The sequence below is a fragment of the Aotus nancymaae genome, unplaced genomic scaffold (assembly GCF_030222135.1).
Source record: "Aotus nancymaae isolate 86718 unplaced genomic scaffold, 86718_ANA_hifiasm-v0.15.2.pri h1tg000016l, whole genome shotgun sequence".
Classification (NCBI taxonomy): domain Eukaryota; kingdom Metazoa; phylum Chordata; class Mammalia; order Primates; family Aotidae; genus Aotus; species Aotus nancymaae.
Genome location: NW_026988428.1, coordinates 27,030,562 through 27,038,801, shown reverse-complemented (window position 1 = coordinate 27,038,801; position 8,240 = coordinate 27,030,562). Strand labels below are relative to the sequence as shown.

The 8,240-nt window shown below is 39.0% G+C and overlaps 1 pseudogene; it reads left to right on the top strand.

Moving 5' to 3' along the window:
- The first annotated feature begins 3,662 nt into the window (after positions 1 to 3,662).
- Positions 3,663 to 7,428, top strand: LOC135275320 (uncharacterized; annotated as a pseudogene).
- Positions 7,429 to 8,240: the final 812 nt, after the last annotated feature.

Here is an 8,240-nt window from a genome sequence, read left to right as displayed (position 1 = left end):
AGGAGGCCTCAAGAAACTTTCAATCATGGTGAAAGGTGAAGGATAAACAAGGCACATCTTACATGGTGGCAGGAGAGAGAGGGCAGGGAGTGATGCTACTTTTAAACCATCAGATCTCATAAGAACTCCTTTTCATGAGAAGAGCATGTGGGAAACATCTCCCATGATCCAATCACTTCTCAGCAGATCCCTCCCTCAACTCATAGAGATTATAGTTCAAGATGAGATTTGGGTGGGGCCACAGAGCCAAAGCATATTAGGTGTTCTTGCATTGCTATAAGGAAAGACCCGAGACTGGTTAACTTTAGAAAAGGTTTAATGATTCTGCAGGCTATACAGGAAGGATGATGCTGGCATCTGTCCCACTTCTGGAAAGACCTTAGGAAATTTACAATTATTACAGAAGGTAAAGGAAGAGCAGGCATAGCACATGGTGAAAGGAGAAACAAAAGAGTGAAGGGAAAGGAAACACACACTTTAAATGACCTGAGAACTCACTCACTATTGCAAGAACAGTACCAAAGGGGATAAAGCCAAACCATTAATGAGAAAAACGCCCCATGATTCAGTCACCTCCCAACTCTCCTGATCTTCAACCTGGAGGATTATGTTTCTATATGAGATCTGCCAGGTACACATATCCAAATTTTATCAATAACTGTACAGTGCATATGAAAATGTTTTACATACTTAAAAACTTCTACTAAACAAGCATCATTTGTTATTGCTTAGAATTCCAATACTACCTTAGATACAGTTTTACTAGTGATAGACAGATTGTGTGATAGATAAAATTGTTGGCCCAAAGTTGTACTCCTTGACTTTAGTCTTGTCATTTAAACTGCTTTTCATTAATGGTATGTTGGCAGAAGTAACAGAGTGCTGATTTCAAGCCTGGCTTTTAAGAAGCATCACAGATTTTTACTTTTTCTTTTCTAACACTGTTATCATCATAGGAGACCATGCTATAACTTGCCTGCTAGCCTAAGGAAAGTTAGATAATTAAAAATAACTTCTGGGTTCTTGTCTAAGCAATGGGCTAGCCAGTGGTTTCATTTATATAAATGGGTAACATTCAGAAATGTCTGCTCTTAATAAGAAAGTGTTCTGGACACATTAAATTTCAGATGCCATCAGGCATCTGAGTGAAGACATCAAACAGGAATTTACACGTCTGGCTTGCAAGCTCATTGGACATACTTAGAATAAAAATGTAACTTTGGCACTCATCTATTTATAGACATATTAAAAGGACAGGATTTGATTAGATCATCTAGGGAGTGGGTGCGAGTGAAGAGAAAACAAGATCTTTGACTAAGCCCTGTGGTACTCTTAACATTTAGAATTTAAGCAAAGAAAGAGTAGCCAATGAAAGAAGCTAAGGAAGGATGGCAATTTAATAGTAAGGCTAATATCATGATGCGCCTGAAGTTAAACTTAAAAAAAAAGGTTTCAGGAGAAAAGGAAAAAGTGAGCACATACGCAAAATCAAATGAAGAACTTAGCTGGTTAGGTGAGTTGATGACTGAACTAATTATTTGTTTTGGTAAAATTAAATTTCTTAGTGATATTGACTAGAGCTGTTTTAGTGGGTTGAAGGTGTCAATTATTTTTAGAAATATTACTGAAAAAAGGAGCATAGAAGGGGATAAAAAGGTAGTCAAATTGCTTTTTAAAATAAAAAAAATTAAAAAAAATGTAATACATGTCTGTATGTTCTGGAAAGTGATCCAAGAGAAAGAAAAATGCATTAATGCAAACAGAGAAGATAATTCTAAAAACAAAGATTTTTTTTTTTTTTTTTTAGAAGATACGAGTTTTGTTTCTCTAGGGAACCTTGACTAATACAGATTTTGGTACCAGGAGTGGTTCTAGAGGAACAGAATATTAAGGATGGAGTTCTTTTGTTGATTTGGGGGTTTCTGGAGTTGACTGCTTGATATTATTGGACCCCAAAATGCTAAGGATTTTACTTCTAATAGTATGGAGAACATTGATAGTCCTTGGCATAAACTGTTTAGAGAATTATGCAAAATAAATAAATTTGACACTCCTGATTTACCACTTATGAGAGGCAGGGAGTTTAGTGCCTCTACACATGATAACTCTGAGCATATGTGGAGAACCAAGGAACATAATGAAGTTGGTTGGTTGCTGCTAAGTTCAGTGGACAAAGAAATTAAGGAAAATGATGAACTCAGGGATTCTGAACTCCCAGCTTCAGAAGCAGATACTGAGCGTCAAATCTGCTAAGATTGCTCTGAGTGAGAGTCTTATCTCCTGTAGAGAAAGAACTGAAAGTGTGGAAAAACAGACAGAAGCTCTTCTTATGCGAGTGGCTGACCTGCAACAAAAGGGCACACACAGCCTCACCAGATGTCTACCGTTAAAGTGAGGGCACTGATTAGAAATGAATGAGACCCTGCAACTTGGAATAGGATGTGTGGGAGGACCCTGATGAAGTTGGGAGCACTGAGCTTGTAAATTCTGATGAAACTTTTTGCCAGAAGGAAGAGCTTTCTCATCTCCAGTAGTGGAAACATTCCCTCCCAGATACATACTGCCATCAGCCTTTCTACATTTGTCTGAAGAGATAAACCCTGTGCTTCTTGAGACAATAGTGATAGTGTCCCCTGAGGTAGTTGACAGGCAAAATAATGTTGATTCTCTTCAGGAGCCATGCCCAATACCCCTGTTTACTTCTAGACCTATAAATTCACTTCTAGACCTAAAGTCTCAGCAGGATCCTAGAAGTGAGGTTGAGAGTGTGACCCATGAGGAGGTGTGTTACAGTCAAAAACAACTATTTGAGTTCTCTAATTAATATAAACAAATCTGGAGTACAGGCATGGGAATGAATATTACAGGTATGGGATAATGATGGAAGAAATATAGAGTTGGATCAAGTTTAATTTATTGATTTGGGCCCACTAACTAGGGACTCTGCTTTTAATGTTGTAGCTCTGGAAGTTTAAATAGGTTCTAATAATTTATTTGCTTGGTTAGTTGAAATATGGATTAAAACAGGACCTGAAATGAACAAGATGGAAATACCTGATCTCTCTTGGTTTAATGTACAGAAAGGGATAAAAAGGGTTAGGGAGATTGGGATAGTGGAATGAATTTGTCACTTTAGACCTACTCATCCCAGCTGGGAGGGTCCAGAAGATATACCCTTGACCAATGCCTTGTGAAATAGATTTGTGAGGGAAGAACCTGCCATTTTGAAGAGTTCTATAATTGCTCTTCTCTATATGTCAGATCTAACAGTGAGAACCTCAGTTACTCGACCACAAAATTTAAATACAATGAGAATAACTGGACGCCAAGATGGCAGGAGCCAATTGGTGGCACTCAATGGTCAAAAGCAAGGTAGATATAGCTACCATAATGAACAGTAGAGTCAAAGCAGCAATCGGAATAGTTTGACTCGTGTGGAGCTCTGGCATTGACTAATCAATCGCAGTATTCCTAGAAATGAAATTGATAGGAAGCCTACAGCATTTCTACTTAATTTATACAAGCAGAAAGCTTCTAGGCTGGATGGACCAAAGACTAATTTGAATTATAAAAACAGAGAATCATTGCCTCTGAATCAATTTCCAGAACTGAGCCAATTTACAGACACCAAATCCCTTGAATGAAGGGGAGCCGATCCCCTGATGAAGGACCCCACTACATTATGGACAATTTATGCATTGAATCATTTTCCTATACTTCCTCAAGGAGACCTCTGGCCTTTTACCAAGGTAACTGTGTACTGGTGGAAGAAAAATGATTAGACATTTCAGGGAATACTGGATAGTGGCTCTGGGCTGACATTATTCCAAATGTCATTCCAAAATGTCATTGTGGTCCTCCAATTAAAATAGGGGTTACTGGGGGTAAGGTAATTAATAAAGTTTTTGCTCAGGTCTGACTTACAGTAGGTCTATCGGGTTCCCCAACTCATCTTGTGGTCATTTCCCCAGTGCCAGGATACATAATTGGCATAGACATACTTGGTAGCTGGCAGAACTCCCACATTGGCTCCCTGACTAATAGGGTGAGGGCCATTATGGTGGGAAAAGCTAAATGGAAGCCATTAGAGCTGCCTCTACCTAGAAAGTTAGTAAATCCAATTATATATATATAATATATATATGTTATATATTATATATTATATATATAGAATTCTATAATATATATAGAATTCTATAATATATATAGAATTCTATATATATAATATAAATAATTATATAATTATATATATATAATCCCTGGAGGGGATATATTTATATATTTATATAAAAATTACTTTAATTTATATATAAATTAATTTATAAATTAATTTATATATAAATATATTTATAAATTTATATGTGTGTGTGTGTACATATATATATATATATATATATATATATATATAATCCCTGGAGGGATTGCAAATATTAGTGCCACCATCAAAGACTTGAATGAAGCAGGAGTGGTGATACCCACCACATCCCTGTTCAACCTTTCCATTTGGCCTGTGCAGAAAACAGATGGGCCTTGGAGAATGACAGTGGATTATCGTAACCTTAACCAAGCATTAACTCCAATTGCAGCTGCTATACCAGATGTGGTTTCACTGCTTGAGCAAATTAATACATCTCCTTGTACCTGGAATGCAGCCATTTACTTGGTAAATGCCTTTTTCTCCATTCCTGTTTATAAACCAACCAGAAGCAATTTACTTTCAGCTGGCAAGGCCAGCAATACACCTTTACTGTCCTATCTCAGGGGCATATCAACTCTCCAGCTTTGTGTCATAATCTTATTTGGAGAGACTTTGATTGATTTTTGGTTACATAAAATATTATACTGGTCCATTACTTGATGATATTATGCTGATTAGATCCAATGAGCAAGAAGTAACAAATACATGGGACTTATTGGTGAGACATTTGCATGCCAGAAGATGGGAAATAAATTCTACTAAAATTCAGAGACCTTCTACCTTAGTAAAAATTTCTAGGGTCCAGTGGTATGGGGCTTGTTGAGATATTCTTTCTAAGGTGAAGGATAAGTTGCTGCATTTGGCCCCTCCTATAACCAAGAAAGAGGCACAACACCTAGTGGGCCTATTTGGATTTTAGAGGCAATATATATCTCATTTGAGTGTGTTACTCTGACTCATTTGTCGAGTAACTCATAAGTATGCCAGTTTTAAGTGGGGTCCAGAAAAGGAGAAGGCTCTACAACAGGTCCAGGCTGCTGTGCAAGCTTCTCTGCCACTTGGGCCATATGACCCAGCAGATCCAATGGTGCTTGAGGTGTCAGTGGCAGATAGGGATGCTGTTTGGAGCCTTTAGCAGGCCCCCATAGGTGAGTCACAGTGGAGGCCTTTCAGATTTCCAGTCATTTGCTGCAGATAACTACTGTCCTTTTGAGAGATAGTGCTTGGCCTATTACTGGGCTTTGGTGGAAACTGAACATTTCACTATGGGTCATCAAGTCACCATGCAACCTGAACTACCTATCATTACATGGGTACTTTCTCACCCATCTAGCCATAAAGTGTGTAGTGCACTGCAGCATTCCATCATCAAATGAAAGTGGTATATACGTGATCAGGCTCAAGCAGGTCCTTAAGGCACAAGTAAGTTACATGAGGAAGTGGCTCAAATGTCCCTGGTCTCCACTCATGCCACCCTGCTTTCCATCCCCCAGCCTGTACCGATGGCCTCATGGGAAGCTCCCTATGATCAGTTGACAGAGGAAGAGAAGACTAGGGCCTGGTTCACAAATGGTTCTGCACAGTATGCAGGCACCACCTGAAAGTGGAAAATTAAGAACTACAGCCCCATTCTATGACATATCTCAAAGACAGAAGTGAAGGGAAAACTTCCCAGTGGGCAGAACTTCAAGCAGTGCACCTGGCTGTGCACTTTGCATGGAAGGAGAAATAGCCAAATGTGCAATTATATGCTGATTCATGGGCTGTAACCAATGGTTTCCTGGATGATCAGGGACTTGAAAGAAGCATGATTGAAAAATTAGTGACAAAGAAAATTGGGGAAAAGGTTTGTGGAAAGATCTCTTTGAGTAGTCAGAAACTGTAAAGATATTTGTATCCCATGTGAGTGCTCCCCAAAGGGTGACCTCAGTAGAGGATGATTTTAATAATTAAGTGGATAGGATAACCAGTTCTGTGGACACCACTGAGCCTCTTTCCCCAGCCACCCTTGTCATTGCACAATTGGTCCATGAACAAAGTAGCCATGGTGGCAGGGATGGAGGTTATGCATGGACTCAGCAACATGGACTTCTACTCACCAAGGATGACCTTGCTATTGCCACTGCTGAGTGACCAATTTACCAGCAGCAGAGACTAACACTGATCTCTCCATATGGCACTATTCCTTGAGGTGATCAGCCAGCTACCTTGTGACAGTTGATTATAATGGACCTCTTCCTTGATGGAAAGGGCAGAGGTTTGTCCTCGCTGGAAAAGACACTTACTCCAGATATGGATTAGCCTATCCTGCATACAATGTGTCTCCCAAGAGTACCATCAGTGGACTCACAGAATGCCTTACTCAGCATCATGGTATTCCACACAGCATTGACTCTGACCAAGGCACTTACTTTACAGTCAAAGAAGTATGGCAGTAGGCTCATTCTTATGAATTTACTGGTCTTACCATGTTCCCCATCACCCTGAAGCAGATGGATTGATAGAATGGGGGAATGGCCTTTTGAAGTCCCAATTACAATATCAACTAGGTGACAATAGTTTGCAGGGCTGGGGCAAAGTTCTAAAGAAGGCCTTAGATGTTCTGAATCAGCGTCCAATATATGGTACCGTTTCTCCCATAGCCAGGACTTGGGTCCAGGAATCAAGGAGTGGAAGTGGAAGTGGCACCACCCACCATCACACCTAGTGATCCACTAAAATGTTTGCTTCCTGTTCCAACGACATTATATTCTGCTGGCTTAGAGGTCTTAGTTCCAGAGAGAGGAATGCTGCCATCAGGAGACACAACAATGATTCCATTAAGCCTGAAGTTAAGATTGCCACCTGGACACAATGGGCTCCTCCGACCTTTAAGTCAACAGGCTAAGAAGTGTGTTACAGTGTTGGCTGGGGTGACAGATCCAGATGAAATTAGATGAAATCAGTGTACTACTCCATAACAGAAGTAAGGAAGAGTATATGTGGAGTAGAGGAGATCCATTAGGACGTCTCTTGGTACTACCATGCCCTATGATTAAGGTCAATGGAAAACTGCAACAGCCCGATCCAGGCAGTGCTACAAATGACCCAGACCCTTTAGGAATGAAGGCTTAGGTCACTCCACCAGGAAAAAATCACAACCTGCTGAGGTGCTTGCTAAAGGCAAAGGGAATACAGAATGGATACAAGAGGGTAGTTATAAATACCAGCTATCACCATGTGACCAGTAGTAGAAATGGAGACTGCGATTTTCATGGTATTTCCTTCTTCTTTTGTTAAAAACATGTTTGTGCATGTATACACTTGTACTAAGAAAATATATTCATTTTATTTCTTTTCCTTTATCATGTGACATAAGATTTATAGACTTCATATCAGCATTTAAGTATTTTTAACTTTATATAATAGTATCTGGGTTTGGGATTGGTCCATTTCTGGTTTTATGAAGGAGAGTTGTATTATATTAGGTGTGATTATGATCTTTTTATTTTCCTTATTTGAAGATTATGTATAATCTCAGGAGACGTTTATGGGTTCCAGTTTACATGGGATGGACTTGTGATGGTTAATACTAAATGTCAACTTGATTGAATTGAAGGATACAAAGCATTGATCCTGGGTGTGTCTGTGAGGGTGTTGCCAAGAGTTAACATTTGAGTCAGTGGAGATATATATATATATATATATCTCCATATATAGACAGACAGAGATAGATAGATAGATAGACAGATAGATAGATAGATAGATATCCTATTAGTTCTGTCTTTTTACAGAACCCAAATACAGTGCTCTTAAAAGCATTAAGTTATATGCATTCACAAAGATGGTTTGAAATTGGAACTTATGCTTAAAAGGAAAGCAGAGCATAAAAGTTTGCAAAATTTGCAGCCTGACAATATGATAGAAAAGACAAACCCATTTTCTGCAGAAAAATTCAAACCTGCTTCAGAAATTTGCAAAAGTAACAAGGACCCAAACGTTAATCACCAAAACAATGGGGAAAATGTCTCCAGAGCATGTCAGCAGTGTTCACAGCAGTCCC